This window comes from Notamacropus eugenii, chromosome 1, assembly GCF_028372415.1.
Source record: "Notamacropus eugenii isolate mMacEug1 chromosome 1, mMacEug1.pri_v2, whole genome shotgun sequence".
NCBI lineage: Eukaryota > Metazoa > Chordata > Mammalia > Diprotodontia > Macropodidae > Notamacropus > Notamacropus eugenii.
In genome coordinates this window covers 227,984,817-227,999,111 of record NC_092872.1, presented here as the reverse complement: position 1 = coordinate 227,999,111, position 14,295 = coordinate 227,984,817, and the positions used below count along the sequence as shown (strand labels likewise).

The 14,295-nt window shown below is 41.5% G+C and overlaps 1 protein-coding gene and 1 long non-coding RNA gene across 2 annotated transcripts in view; one reads left to right on the top strand and one right to left on the bottom strand.

Moving 5' to 3' along the window:
* Nucleotides 1-10,876, bottom strand: part of RASGEF1A (RasGEF domain family member 1A) — a 328,207-nt gene extending 317,331 nt beyond the window's left edge. The window contains exon 1 of the mRNA XM_072628009.1: nucleotides 10,775-10,876. The gene's annotated coding sequence lies outside the window, so the exon portion shown is untranslated. The remainder of the gene's footprint in view (nucleotides 1-10,774) is intronic.
* LOC140517102 (uncharacterized) overlaps nucleotides 1-14,295 on the top strand; it is a 126,070-nt gene that overhangs the window by 31,049 nt on the left and 80,726 nt on the right. The gene's annotated exons all lie outside the window — the stretch shown is intronic.

The window sequence follows — 14,295 nt, the reverse complement described above, 5'->3', positions numbered from 1 at the left end:
TCATTCTGGTTCTAGCAGCACTTAAGAGTTTCGTAGACTGTAATCCGGCCATAAGTTTAATACTGTTATGGATTTAGAAGATGGGTCAGTTTTCCTTTCTTGCCCTTTCTTTCCCTACTGCCGTTAGGATTGGAGAACATTGTCTACTTATTGACTGTACTGAAGGATATAGAGCAAGAGAAAATAAGAAGGAAGAGAAGAAATAATGGAATTATTATGGAATTCCATAATACTATGGAATTATTAAAGAAAGGGATTTTAGGGGAATAAAGAAGTATGTTATTTTGCTTTTTCAGGTATATCACATGATAGTGTTTAAAAGGTAAATATATGACTTTATATTCACAGTGATAGAGATATTGATACATTGTATAAAGGAACTGATACATTACATAAAGGAATTTCAGACCCTCAGAGGTAAGGAGTCACATAGTCCATCCCATTTCAGAATAAAAATAACCTTAATAACTTCCTGAACATGGAGGCATTCAGCCTCCATGACATAAGTTCTGTTGAGAATGGTTATGGGTGGCAGAATTGTTCTACCTGGGGAAGTTCCACAAACCATTTCTAGGACAATCAACATAAACTATGCTATCACTTGAATGAGGGTGATACATTGCTCTGTGATTGGAGAGATAGAAACCCAGTAAAGAAGAGGAAAGAGTGGGAACCATTGATGAGCTAGATTACTATTTTTACTAATTATTCTTGCTAACGAGGTGCTAAGTTATGTTGCTTCTACATTGTTGTCAGCATTCTTTAAATCTGAGGTTCCCTAAATTCAGTTCCCTGAGGCAAAGTTCCATTTGCACTTCTGTTGCTACAGCTCTGGTGCTTGGAGCAGAGAGATTCTGGGAGAAGTCATTGCTGTCCCTCTGTTTTCTCCTCCTCCCTCCAAAAACATAACTTCTTCATCAGCTTAACTAGAGAATATCTGAAATTTCACCACATTGCTGGCTCCCTGAGAATCCCGGGATAATTCTGAGACCATTCAAAGAAATAGTCCTCTGAAAAGAAAGGTAGCACGATGAGATGATAAAAAAACCAAGACATCTTATACATCAATGTTTTACTTACTTCCCTAATATTGGTCTTTTTCCCCCTTACCTCTGCCTCTTGGCTTTCTTCAAGTCCCAGCTAAACCTCCATATTCTACAGGAAACCTTTGACAGTGCTCCTTAATTTTAGTCCTTTTTCTCCAAGACTACTTCCAGTTGATCATATATGTATATATATATACATATATTTGTATATGTATATATACATATATATACATATATTTGCATATGTATATACTTATCTATATGTCTAGATCTATATAGCTTGTTTTTTCCTAGCTCCTTGAGAACTGAGACTGTCTTTTGCCTTTCTTTGTAGGCCCAGAAGAGCACCTGGCACATAGTAGTTACTTTATGAATGTTGAATGACTTAACTAAGATTGGCATTCTGTTCAGTTCCTGGTGCCACATTTTATAAAGATATTGACAAACTGGAGAACTTCCAGAGAAGGGTGATCTGAATAGCGATGAACTTCAAGATCATGCCACATGAAGATTCATTACAGCAAGTAGAGATATTTTATCTAGAAAAGAGAACAATTACAGGACAGAACATGATATCTGTCTTCAAGTGTCTGAAGGACTGCTATTTGGAAGAGGAAGTAAGGATGTACAGTTTTCTCTCAGACGACAAAGGGTAGAAGTAGAAAGAGGAAAAACTAGATTTGATATCTGGGGAAATTCCTAATAATTACCGTTATTTAAAAGTGTAATATATTGGGTTTCCCCTTCCTGTGAGTCTTTAATCAAAGGCTGGATGTCCATTTGGTATAAATGGAATTTTTGTTCAGGCACAGTTGGCCTCAGAGGGTCCTTCTAATGATGAATTTTATGATGTTGGGATTCTGTTATTACTTTAACCAGGTAATTAAGGGAATTAGCATCTTCGGCAACTGGATCCTCCCTTTATCTGGGTGGACATTTGATTTAAAATACAAACTAAGTCACAAAGCAAAAACACAACTGTATGGAAAGTCCTTTCAGACCCTAGTCAAAGGGAGATGGGAAGCGGTTGTTCTGGCACTCAGTTCTTTGATTCATTTATCAAGTTTCTGAAGCCAGGTGAATGACCAGCTCTGGAAACAAGTTCTGGGCTACTTGCTCCAGGTTTCCACTGTGGTCACTCTGGGTGGTAGGAGTAGGGAATTCCCTCCACCTCCTTAAAATAGCTTCTCTCTAGGCATGGTCCCAATCCCTGAGCTCCTGGATCTCAAGCAAGGACAATTGTCATAGTCCTTTTCAAGAATTTTCAAGCGTGCTGTCTTTTGCATCCTTTACCCCTCCCAAGCCACTCTGTCACATTTCCCTTTCGGTACTCTGCAACTCTCATCCCTTAACAAATATTTCTCTCCCTAAAGACTTTGCTATCAATTCCCTACCCTTCTGTGTGAGATGTCAATCAATGTGTTTGCCCCTCCCCTCCCCCAAGGGTGTTTGTTCCTTTGAGTCTGATTCTCATATCATAGGTTTGAAAGGTTTTAAAGGGAATTTACGCATCAGTCAAAAGATGGGGAAAACATTTGGGGAATTACAGAGCTCTTCAGAAAGCTTGGGGAGGCAGAACAGTGAAGGAGAAAGGGTGGGAGATTTGAAATGAGAAGACCTGATTTATGACCTGCATAGCTCTGGGCAAGGCAAGTCATTTAAGCTTTGCAACATGAAGGTTATTTCCAGTACATACAAGGCAAGCCTACTCTACCTACATGTAAATTTAGCTCGTCTTGACTTTTAGAGGTGGGTTGATTTGGGTTATGGAACAGGATGTGGCCATCCTATGACTTCATTGGTATGGGGAACTTCTAATGAAGAAACTCTCTCCATCAATGCAAATTAGTGCTTGTTCTTCAATTTATAATATCACAGAATGCCTGTAGTAGAGAGAAATGAAATGACTTGTGCAGAGTCCCACAGTCAGTATACATCAGAGATAGCAGCTGAACCCATATCTTCCTGACTCTGAGATCTGCACTCTGCCTTCCTAAACTCCCAAGAATTTCAGTTGTAGAAACTGATTTCATTGTCTGGATGGAGAGGAAGGGAGAAAGGATGTATGCAGAGATGTTAGTGACATTCTCTCTCTCTCTCTCTCTCTCTCTCTCTCTCTCTCTCTCTCTCTCTCTCCCCTTCTCTCTCTCTAGGTAGAAGCTCCCTAGAAAATCAAATTCTCTTGCTTCCTGTCCTGGAAAATGTTTCTCATTTGATTAATAAGAAGACTTTGACTGAAACTGCTGGGACTGTACTCTATATGGTAATTAAGGCTGCCAGGGGTTCCTTATCATTTGTCCATAAAAATTCAATCTGAACTGAAATTAAGCACTAAGGGGTAAAGTTCTGTGCCAGAGAAAATGAATTTTCAAATATTTCAAAACTATTGGGAAAATTATGAGGAATTAAAAACAAAATAAAATAAAACATACAAAAAACCCCCAAACACCCAAATGAGTTGTATCCATCAGATGCACTAGGGGTTTGGAATCTGATTTCTCCACTGTCTGGCTTCATTTGAATTGGAAGAGAAGTTACTAATTTGTAACAGGAACCAGGATTCTGGGGCTATGGAATGTTGCTTTGACTACCTCTATATTGTTATAACTGGAATCTTTTTCATGGGAAGGGGAATTTTATCCTCATCCTCAAGTAGGTGGTCCTCCTGAGTATCATGCCAACCACCCTGTCTCCATTGCCCAGACATGTTTTATATATCTTTTGAATTTACTTAAAGCCTGTCTTTGATTTCTTTCTGTGGCATGGAACTGACCATGAGGTCTGGAAGGCTGTGGCTGAAAAACTCAAGTTTTAGCACATGTTAATATCAGGATAGGCTTCAAGAATGGACCCACTGACTGATTATATACCGTGTTTCTGCTAACTGAGGTCCAGCTTTGAAAAAAATACAGAGGTTCATAACAGTTTGGACATATTTTTTTGGTGGGGGTGGGAGAGAAGAGAGAGGAAATAGCAAACAATTCTCAATGACCATCTACTAAATTGTAGAGGGACTAAATCTGCATTATTGAAAGGAGTTCATTATTGAAATCAGTATGCCAGTCAATCAGCAATACTTAAGAAAAGTCTATTGTATGTCAGAACCATACTAGGGACATAAAAATAGTAATAAAATCATCCCTGCCCTGTAGGAGTTTACATTTGATTGGGGAAGACAACATATACACAGATAAGTAATATTTATATATGCATATGTATGTGTGTATGAGTATGATTCAAGGTAATATTTTGGGGAGTGGGAGTGGAAAAGAGGAAGCATCATGGAGAAGATCCTTAGAAGTATTTAAGAATAATGTTTGAGAAATCATAGAACTAGAAGGAATCTTTGAATCTGGGAAATGCAGTCCCCCAGTTTTATAGATAATGGTGTGTTTGTCCTTCGTTGCCGAAAAAGACCATGCCATCAGAGAAATAATGACATGACTTGCACTTGACTTTGTTTTGAGTGAGGGAGGGCTGTGTAGCTCACCAGCCTCACTTCTCCTCCAGAGCCATCTGAATCCAGTGACTAGATATTCATCAGGATGACTGGAGATGAACCAGAATGAGGCAATTGGGGTTAAGTGACTCGCCCAAGATCACACAGCTAGTGAGTGTCAAGTGTCTGAGGTGAGATTTGAACTCAGGTCCTCCTGACTTTTGCACTGGTACTCTATCCACTGCACCACCTAGCTGCCCAATATAGATAAGGGAAGCAAGACTTAGAAAGTGAAATGACTTTCCCAAAATTAGGTCATTAAAAGTGATTTGAACTCAAGTCCTCTAAACTCCAAACATAATATTCTTTCCACTAGAGCATGCTATGATAATCTTTGAGCATTCTTTGCCTGGCTAAATTTCAATCTGATAGCAAAAGACTTTCTGAGAGTAGGATCAGTGTTTATCCTTGATCACTCTGGGTATTGCCCAAGTAAATGCTTATAGAATATTTTTAATGGTGAGGTTGATGCTAATAAATACAGTCACTGAAAACTTCCAAATCAAATGTTCTCTTCTTGTCTGAGTGGGTTTCCAAAGCCCAAACCTAAAGAAGTAGAGAAGGGCTAATTCTCCATGGATAATGAATAACACTGTGCAGGTAGGCTAAAAACATCTCTTGGCAAGTTTCACCTGGATTGTCTAGTTGCTATTTCCAAATTCTCCTTGTAGTCATACCCATACCACCATATTCCTAAGCCATCTGCCCAGCACTAGTTTCAGTGGAGCAAAGAACAGGTATGGTTAGAAAGGGGTATGGTTAGAAAGTCATCACCAGAAGAAATCCCTTCTTGAAACCATGAGATGACTGGTTATTTACCCATGCTTAGTGCTGTTTTTTCATCTTAGTACCTAATAGGTTTTGTGATGGGCACACATTATTCTCCCTGTCCCTCCATATACACACTATCAGCCTTGACTACTGCTCTGACCTGCATCTGATGAGCCCTGCCTAAGACTTCAGATGAGCTGACACACTGGAGAACCTTTGGCTTGTTCATTTTAGCTCTCTGCCATCTGATTATCCTTTCTCATCACAACCACATTCTCTGCATAAGGCATGCTATCAGCCTTCAGACCTATCAATTACCCTTAAAAGAAAGTAGAGGCAGGGATCCAATACCCAGAACCAGAACAGTGTTTCCTCACCAGATACACATAGGTGGTACAGTGGATAGAGCACCAATCCTGGAGTAAGGAGAACCTGAGTTCCAATCTGGTCTCAAATAGAGTAACTCACTATTTACTCTACTTCCTCATCTGTGAAATGATCTGGGGAAGTAAACGGTGAACTCTAGTATTTTTGCCAAGAAAACCCCAAATGGGTTCATGGAGAGTTGGATACAACTGAAGTGACTGAACAACAACACTGAAAAATTACTACTCACTATATAAAACATTAATATAAAGTACCACTCAGCACCTTTTCCTTCTCTCTCAACTTTAATATCCAAGACAGGGCTTGTCTCTGCTCATTCCCAGTGGTTACTACTGGAATGCTGGCTTAATTTCCAGGACTGTTATATTCAGGGAAGTAACAGCTTTCAAGAATGCTCTGGCAAATGTCTACAATTCCTTGAGCCTTGTTTGATGGCTCCTGTCATGTTTTTCTCTGAGATTTCCCATGCCACAGCCATCCCCAAAGCACTAAGATCTGGATTCCTTCTCCTTCTGGTGGGAAAGAATAATTCTTAGAATTTTAGGATAAAAGAGTTGAAAGGGACTTTAAATCCAGGCCTACCATGTTATTTTACAGCTGTAGGAAATACAGAGAAATTAAATAGCTTCTTCTAGGTTCTAGATATAATTAATATAAATGGAAAGACTAGAATCCAGGTCTGTAAAGGACCAGGTCTCTAAAGGAATTTAGGTCTCTATGGATACAACAATACTCCCCACCTCTACCTGTGGTGATAAATCTTGCAAGGAATGGACTCTTACCAAAGCACAGTTATGGAGTGATCCAAAGATAGGAAACTTAGAGGAAAAGAATGGTCCCCTTGGAGTCTGAGGTACGGTAATCATTCTTTTCCCATACTTTGATGCTGAGTTTCATGCTTGGGCTCTGGATGGCTGGCCTTAATTAGAAACTAATGCAGCTTTCCAAAGGCAATCACATTGTCAGCTCTTAGTCCAAAAGCAGTCTACATACCCTTCCAACCTGATAGCCCAAGCCCCTGACTTGGGTAATTAGGGAAGCTGTCTGGTATAGTTAATTATAATAAATGAACTAGGTTGACATGATCCAACAAGAACCCTTGTAGAGACTGAATCCACTAGGGCTGGGACTATTTCAGTCCAAGATTTGCATAAGCTATGGATGTCGGCCTGAGTTTTTTTTTTCCCTCTCTCTCTCTCTCTCTCTCTCTCCTTCCCCTCCTTCTCTTCTCTATGTTGTTGCTAAGTTACACCAAAAATATTCTGTCTCTGTGTGAACTGTCTACATTTAAATAATTTTCCAGGTAGAAAGAAGCCATGAAGCTGATGACATTATGATGTCTCCCAGGGACAAAATAAACTTAATAGTGGGGCATTTTTGTATCCCTGACTTAGCCAGAAAGAGTCTGTTTGGGCTCCCAGGAGTTCTTCTCAAATGCAAAAGCCAATGATGCCCCATGCAGTGGAATAAACAGCTCCCATGTTGTGCCTGGAAGGCCCCTGCATTCACGATTGTAAGTGCTTCTCCAGAGCAGCCCACTGATAGACTGTTTACCCCCAATGGCTTGTGGAGATCAGTCCTCCTCAGCCTCTAAAATGCAGGCCACCCATCCACTCTGCCCCTAGACCCCACAGTCAGTCAACAAGCACCTATTAAGAATTCACTGTGTGCCAGACATGGTGCCAAAGGCTCGAAATACAAAGAAAGATGGGACTAAGAAGGCTGGAAATGTAGGAAGAGCATGTTATGAAGAGCTTTAGTTGTCAAATAACAGACTTTATATTTGATGTTGACGATGATTGGAAACTATTAGAGTTTATCGAGTAGGGAAGTAACTTGAGTCTGAGAAGAATAACTTTGGTATCTGAATAAAAAATGGTTTTGAATGAGAAAAGACTTGAGGCAGGGAGATCAATTAGAAGGCCGTTGAAATTGTCTAGAAACAGGAAAGGAGACTTGAGTTGGCAAATGCGTATCTGAGGTTGTTGTTCAGTTGTGTCTGACTCTCCATGATCCCATTTGGGTTTTTCTTGGCAGAGATACTGGAGTGGTGTGCCATTTTCCTTTTCCAACTCATTTTGTAGATGAGGAAACTGAGGCAAACAGGGGTAAGTGACTTGTCCAGGGTTACACAACTAGTAAGAATTTGAGGCTAGATTTGAACTCATGAAGATGGGTCTTCCCGATTTCAGGTCCAGAGTTCTATCCTCTGCACCACTTAGCTAGCACCTATCTGAGGTAGCTTTTGCAAATGCAATTTCCACTTGTTCACATTATACCAGAGACTAATTGATTTATCACTTGCTATGAAATTTATAACCTACACCTCCCTAACACATACACCTGATTCAAACATGTATCTTAGGATTACTACCTATATTCAAGTATGTTTCATGAAAACAACAATTCTAATCAACTCCACAAGGATCTATCGAGTACCTCCTGTGTGTCAGACACTATACAATTTGTTGAGGCTATAAAGACAAAGACACAACAGTCCCTCCTATTGCATTGAAATAACATGTACTCAGATACTTGATTAAAACACAATGATTTAGTTGTGGGAATAAGAGAGAGTTATAGTTTTAGTTGATTTAAACCCTTTTAGCAAACCATGAAATTAGTAGCACTCTTTTAGGTCCTATGCTCACTTCTCCATCATTCCTTTCTGGAGCTTTAAGTAGCATTAGGGCCAATGGGATGTTGATCACTGGTGCTAATAGCCAGGAAGATGAGCTTCTTCAAGGGAGTGTACTTTCTCAGAGAGGTAACCTTTGTCCCAATATCTCCTAGCCTTACCCCTGAACAACCAGGTAGCATAATCATTGCTAGGCTGTTGTGCCTAGGGTCTGTAGCCTGGGCCTGCCTTCCTGCAAAGGCAAAGGAAAGGATGGGTTCTTGCTGGGGGTGGGTTACCCTTCTTTTGGTATGATTATATCCACAACTAGATTGTTCTCTTTACCACCACTGGTCAGCTTCCCCACCATCATATTGCCTTCTCTGTCATCAATATCACCACCCATCTTCAACTGTTTTGTCACATTTAAAAGAATTCCTACTTATAGCTCCACCCCTCTCACTTCCCAAGCCTAGAATATTTGCAAAACAGCACAAAAGAGTAGCCTCCAGAGGAGGATGTGGAACTCACTTGGCAACATCCTTAGCATGCCTAGGCAAGAAGCGTGGCAGACTGTCTTTTACTGCAAGGCTCCATGTGCTTCTACCTTAAAACCGCTGAACCCAAGTGCCACAGTCTCCTACTGACCAAGAAGAGTCAAACCTCTCTCTTGAGATTTTGCCAAAAGTTTCCGCCCATTCAAGGAATTGCGTTCTGGGGAGTAGAATTAATCAGGAAGGACCAACTTTAAAGCATGGGAGAAGCAAGTGCGATGGCTGGCAGAGAAGGGAGAGTAGAGGGCTAAGGTCCCAGCAAATTCAACAGACAGAAGGCTCATCACTCACTCACCACAGAAGGTGACAGCTTCATTATGTCCATAAGACTCTAGAGAAGTCATTAATTCTAGAAACAACACAACCTTAACATGCTTCCAACATCTGCTCAAATGTCAAGTTTATTCTAGTCCTGCCCAGTCTTGAAGACGTATCATAGAATGGCCTTGCAATGGCTCTGGCTAGAGATGATGGGTAAGGCTAAAGAATTCAACAATTCCATGGGTAGGGAGAAAAAAAAGAATATAATTCCCAAACACTTCCAAATGATCAAGATTTCTCCCTGGCCAATGACCTCTTGTAAACATTGAGTTTGGAATCTATAGCAGTAGTAGGGATCTTAGCTGGGTTACCAGACGGAAGCAACACATAACTTGCCCTCTTCCTGGGGTAGATTGGATCTTTTCCTCCATTTACAGAATTAAACAGACTATTTAGTTTTCTTGTTCACAAATAAGATGGCAAGAGTGGAGGACTCATTTGAAAACACCATATTGAGGGGCTTGAACCAACCTGGTCCTTATCTCTCCCAAGTCTCTCTTCTGTCTAAATGATACTTGACTGAGTATCAAACAAACAGCACCCTGTTCAGCACAGTAGATAGCCAGGTTTGCTTTTGGAAGCAGGCACAACCTCCTCTAGCGTCCCAGCCCCCACAAAGGCAGATCCTTGGCTCTTAGAGCCTGGTTAAAGCAAACACATGAGGTGTGCACTGTGTGGATGAGGAGGCCGTGACAGGGAGGCAGCAGCTCCAATTAGAAGCCAGAAATAGGCAAAGTGCAGGACTGCAGCAACAGAAAGCTGCCTGTTCCTGTGACATGCCTTCCCTGTCAGATGAAAGAAAATCATTACAGAGGTAAAGAGTGGGCTTCATGGGTTCTGGAGTGTGGTGGCTGCTGGCCAAGAGTAACCAATGGTTAGGGAATGGGATTAAGTAAATACACTGTCCTTGCCAAAAGGAGACATCACCTGGCTAAAGTATAAGCAGCCCAGAAGGGACTGAGAATACTCATCCCTGGATAGCACTGGTACCTCCCAAGTCTTGGGGATTTAACAAATAGTATTAAGTAACTCAAAAAAAAATTAATTAGAGCTATCCAGCTCTATCCAGGCTTCCTGAAGAAAATACTGAAGGCTAGGCTGCTTACAGCAACCCAGGAGACCAACTCTTGAAGTGATGAAATTGAAGAATATGAATCTCGAGGGAGTAAATCTGCCAGGAGCCTTTACCACACACAGGGACAGTTCCTGTAGCCAAGCCCAGAGCCCATGGACCACTCCAGACTTGTTTAATCCCCTGCTCATTCACAGGCACAGGTATGTATGGAAACTGCATCTGGAAGTTGCATTTAGGTTGCAATGTATAAAGCTACACCATGTGTCTCACTGCATCTGGTCCCTTCCTCCTCTATCCAGTCCAGAAGAGGTTAATGCCTGGGAGGCATCCTGCTGGCATGCAGTGCCAGGTGCTGAAACACCCACTGGAAGTCTCCTCATGCTAGGCTGAGCCTAAGCCTGGCAGCAACCCACAGCTCCCAGCAACCCAGCCCTGAAGACACTTTGAAAAGAAAAGCAGGTAAAGAGGAAATCAACAAATTGGAAAAAAAAGAAGCTTCTTTACCTTTGTCTGGTCCAGTGTAGCTTTTGGGCTGTTCCCCGACCACGACCAGAAAAATAGAGATTATTGCCAGATCCCAGTGATTCATCCTAAATGACAGAGTAGACCCACTCTTTGCCCGGGCTGCCTGCCTCCACTGTGTGACAGCTGCCGGCTGGCTTCCCAACTCGCAGCTCCCATTCTGCAGCTTGCCGCAGGGGGAGCGTGGGAGAGAGAGAAGGAGAGAGAGAGGGAGAGAGAGGGAGAGAGAGAGAGGCAGGGAGAGAGAGGGAGTGAGAGAGGGGGGGAGAGGGAGAGGGAGAGGGAGAGGGAGAGGGAGAGGGAGAGAGAGAGAGAGAGAGAGAGAGAGAGAGAGAGAGAGAGAGAGAGAGAGAGAGAGAGAGAGGAGAGAGGGAGGGAGGAAGGGAGGGTGATGGAGGGAGGGAGGGAGGGAGAGAGAGAGAGAGAGAGAGAGAGAGAGAGAGAGAGAGAGAGAGAGAGAGAAGAGGGGAAAGTGAGAGCGAGCAAGGAAGCTAATGATAGGAGGGCTGCTGCTGAGACAGGAAGATACCATTCAAAGCTCTTCTCCCCTGAAACTGCTGCTCCTATCCATTGTGGAGAAATGAAAAGTTTCTTTAAAGGCAAATTAAAAGACTCTATGACCATTATCTTTAAAATGCCACTTAAAGAGTCTGCCCACCTGAATGAGAACCCAGTGTTTTCTCAGCCCTGAGGGCAGGTTGGGCATAAGAAGGTTGCCCAGTTCAGATGGATTCTAAGCCCAGAAAGCAAAGATGAGTTCCAAGCCTAGAATTCAAGATTCCAGGGGAGCTGGTTGGGGCTAACCTTTGAAGAACTTTAAACACCAAGCTGAGGACTTCATAACTGATCTGGGAGGTAATAGGAACCACTGGTTTTGATGAAGCAGGGAAGTGATAGGGTCCAACCTGTTCTTGAGGAAAAATCACTTCAGCAGCTGAGTTAAGAATGGTTTGGAGTAGAAAGAGATGAGATAGGGAGATTAATTAGAGGGTTTTTGAAATGGTCTAGGCACAGTGAAAAAGACAAGGGCAGCGGGGAGGGGAGGTTGCCTCTCTGAGGTGACTTGTTAATGGGTTCATCTCTCCACCTGAGAGTTGTTGGTTTGTGGAGACTGTTGTTGAGGAGTCCTCTAGGGCATTTGCAATAGCAGTTGTCTGGACCAGAGCTGGGAGAAGCCATCCTCCCAAACACCCTCACAGAACGCAGCCCAGTCATGATCAAGCTCATCTCATAGGGTGTCATCAACAAACTCCTCAATTACGTCACTGTCACTTTGATTGCTGTTGTTGACAAGCAGGAGGCATAGCCAGCAGGAGCAACTGCCAGATGTTGGCCAAAGAAGAACTTTCGAAGGGTAAGGGATTCTACTCTGTAAGAATCAGAGTATACAGAAGCATCCAGGGAGACACACCATCAAGAGAAAGGCCAGAGAGTGAATTCAGTTATGAATGTCTTAAGACCAAATATTTGATTATTATTTGATGAGGACTAAGCTTGACTACTACTTTTAAGATAGCTGTATATATCTACTGATGCTTAATGATTCATAGAAAACCTTTGTCACAAACAAGGCCTCTTGAGAATTCTCTCCTTATAGAACCATAGAACCTAAGAGTTGGAAGGGGCCTGAAGAATCATCCAGTGGTTCCCAAATTTATTTGGCCTACCTCCCCCTTTAAAAAAAATTATTCAGTGCCCCCTCTGGAGTTAGGTTAGATTAACTCTTAGTTTTATTCAATGCCCCTCCAATTGTGTCTGAGGCTACTATAATCCCCCATTGTTCAAGTGCCCCGCTGGGGGCAGTATTGCCCACTTTGGGAACCTATGTTTCCATACCTATTTGAGGTCTGAGTCTTTTCTACAATATGTTTATTTAACCTCCACTTGAATACCAGTTGAGTTAAGCCCTTTAGTCTTTCCCTCCTCTCCCCTCTCTCCTCCAGCTCTATTCTTACATTCTTTTCTTTTCTTCATCTATCTGTGATCTGTCATGCTGATTTCTGCCTCTTTGCTGTCACTATGCTAAGCATTCTCATTTCTAATATGGAATTGCTAGTCCATGTGTTTTGTCTTTCTTTATAATTCCAGTACTTAGCATAGAGCCTGGCACTTAGTGAGCCCTTAATAAAAGCTTGCCAACTATTGTCTGCTGCCCCCTCTTCTCTGTTTATCTCCTACTCATGTTTTAAGTCCCAGCTGACATTCTCCTCCTCAAAAAAGCCTTCCCATCCTTCTCCAACAACTTTTCAATTATTGTCTGAACACTTGCATGAACATTTTTTATTAGTGGTATATAATACTGAATAATTTACTCTCTTATTCACCAATCTCTATTGTGTGTGTGTGTGTGTGTGTGTGTGTGTGTGTGTGTGTGTGTGTACATCTTGTCTCTCCAATTTGACCTCTTCCATCTGGTCTCAGAGCATTTCATTTATAATTCTCATTTATATTTGAATCAGTTGTTCCCTGGTCACAATCTATGGAGAGATCCACCAAACGCCACACAGGCATGACCCCATGCCATCTTGTTTCCTCCAGCAGATTGTCTCCTCCATGAGTTCCACTCTCTCACTAATTTTTAGTGCATCCCTGTCTACTAGGTGATTCCCTGCTGCCTAGAAGCATTCTCCAAGATCTTCCATTCTTTTTTCTAGATAGTAACCATAGTTTTCAATTTCTTTTTTTAAAATTGTATTTATTTTTCTCAATTACTTGTCAAGACAATTTTTAGCATTCATTTTTGAGTTTCAAATTTTTCTCCCTTCCTTTCCTCCTTCCCTTCCCTCTTCTGAAAATGGTAGGCAAATTGATATAGGTTATACATGCGTGAACATGTGAAGCATATTTCCAAATTAGTCACAGTTGTGAAAGAAGAAACAGATCAGAGGGGAAAAAGTCACAGAAAAAGAATAAAGTAAATTTTAAGAAATATGCTTTGATCTGCATTCAGAGTCCATCAGTTCTTTATCTGGATATGGATAGCATTTTCCTTCATGAGTCCTTTGTACTTGTCATGGATCAGTGTTGGTGAGAAAAGTGGAGACACTCATAGTTGATTATTACAAAATGGTGCTGATACTGTGTATAATGTTTTCCTAATTCTGCTCATTTCACTTTGCATCCATTCATCCAAGTCTTTCCAGGTTTTTCCTGAAATCTGTCTGTTTGCTGTTTCTTATTGTACAATAGTGTATCAGTAAGCACCCCAACATATACGGGGGGGGTCTCCTAGCACAGGTTATTAGATCTGCATTCATAAAAGGAAAGACAACTTTTCAGGGGTTAATAATCACTTTAATTGAGCACATGTATCATTCCTTTGATCAAGCACATATATCATTCACCTAGTTCAGGGGAGTCATCACCCTGAACTTCAAAGGAAATACAGAGAAATAAAAAAGTCAACGGACATGGCTATCTCTGCCTGACCATAAAGTGGAGTATGATGCCTCCTATGATTTAAAAAGGAACCTCACAGCCCAAAGTGATAATTCACTCAAAAA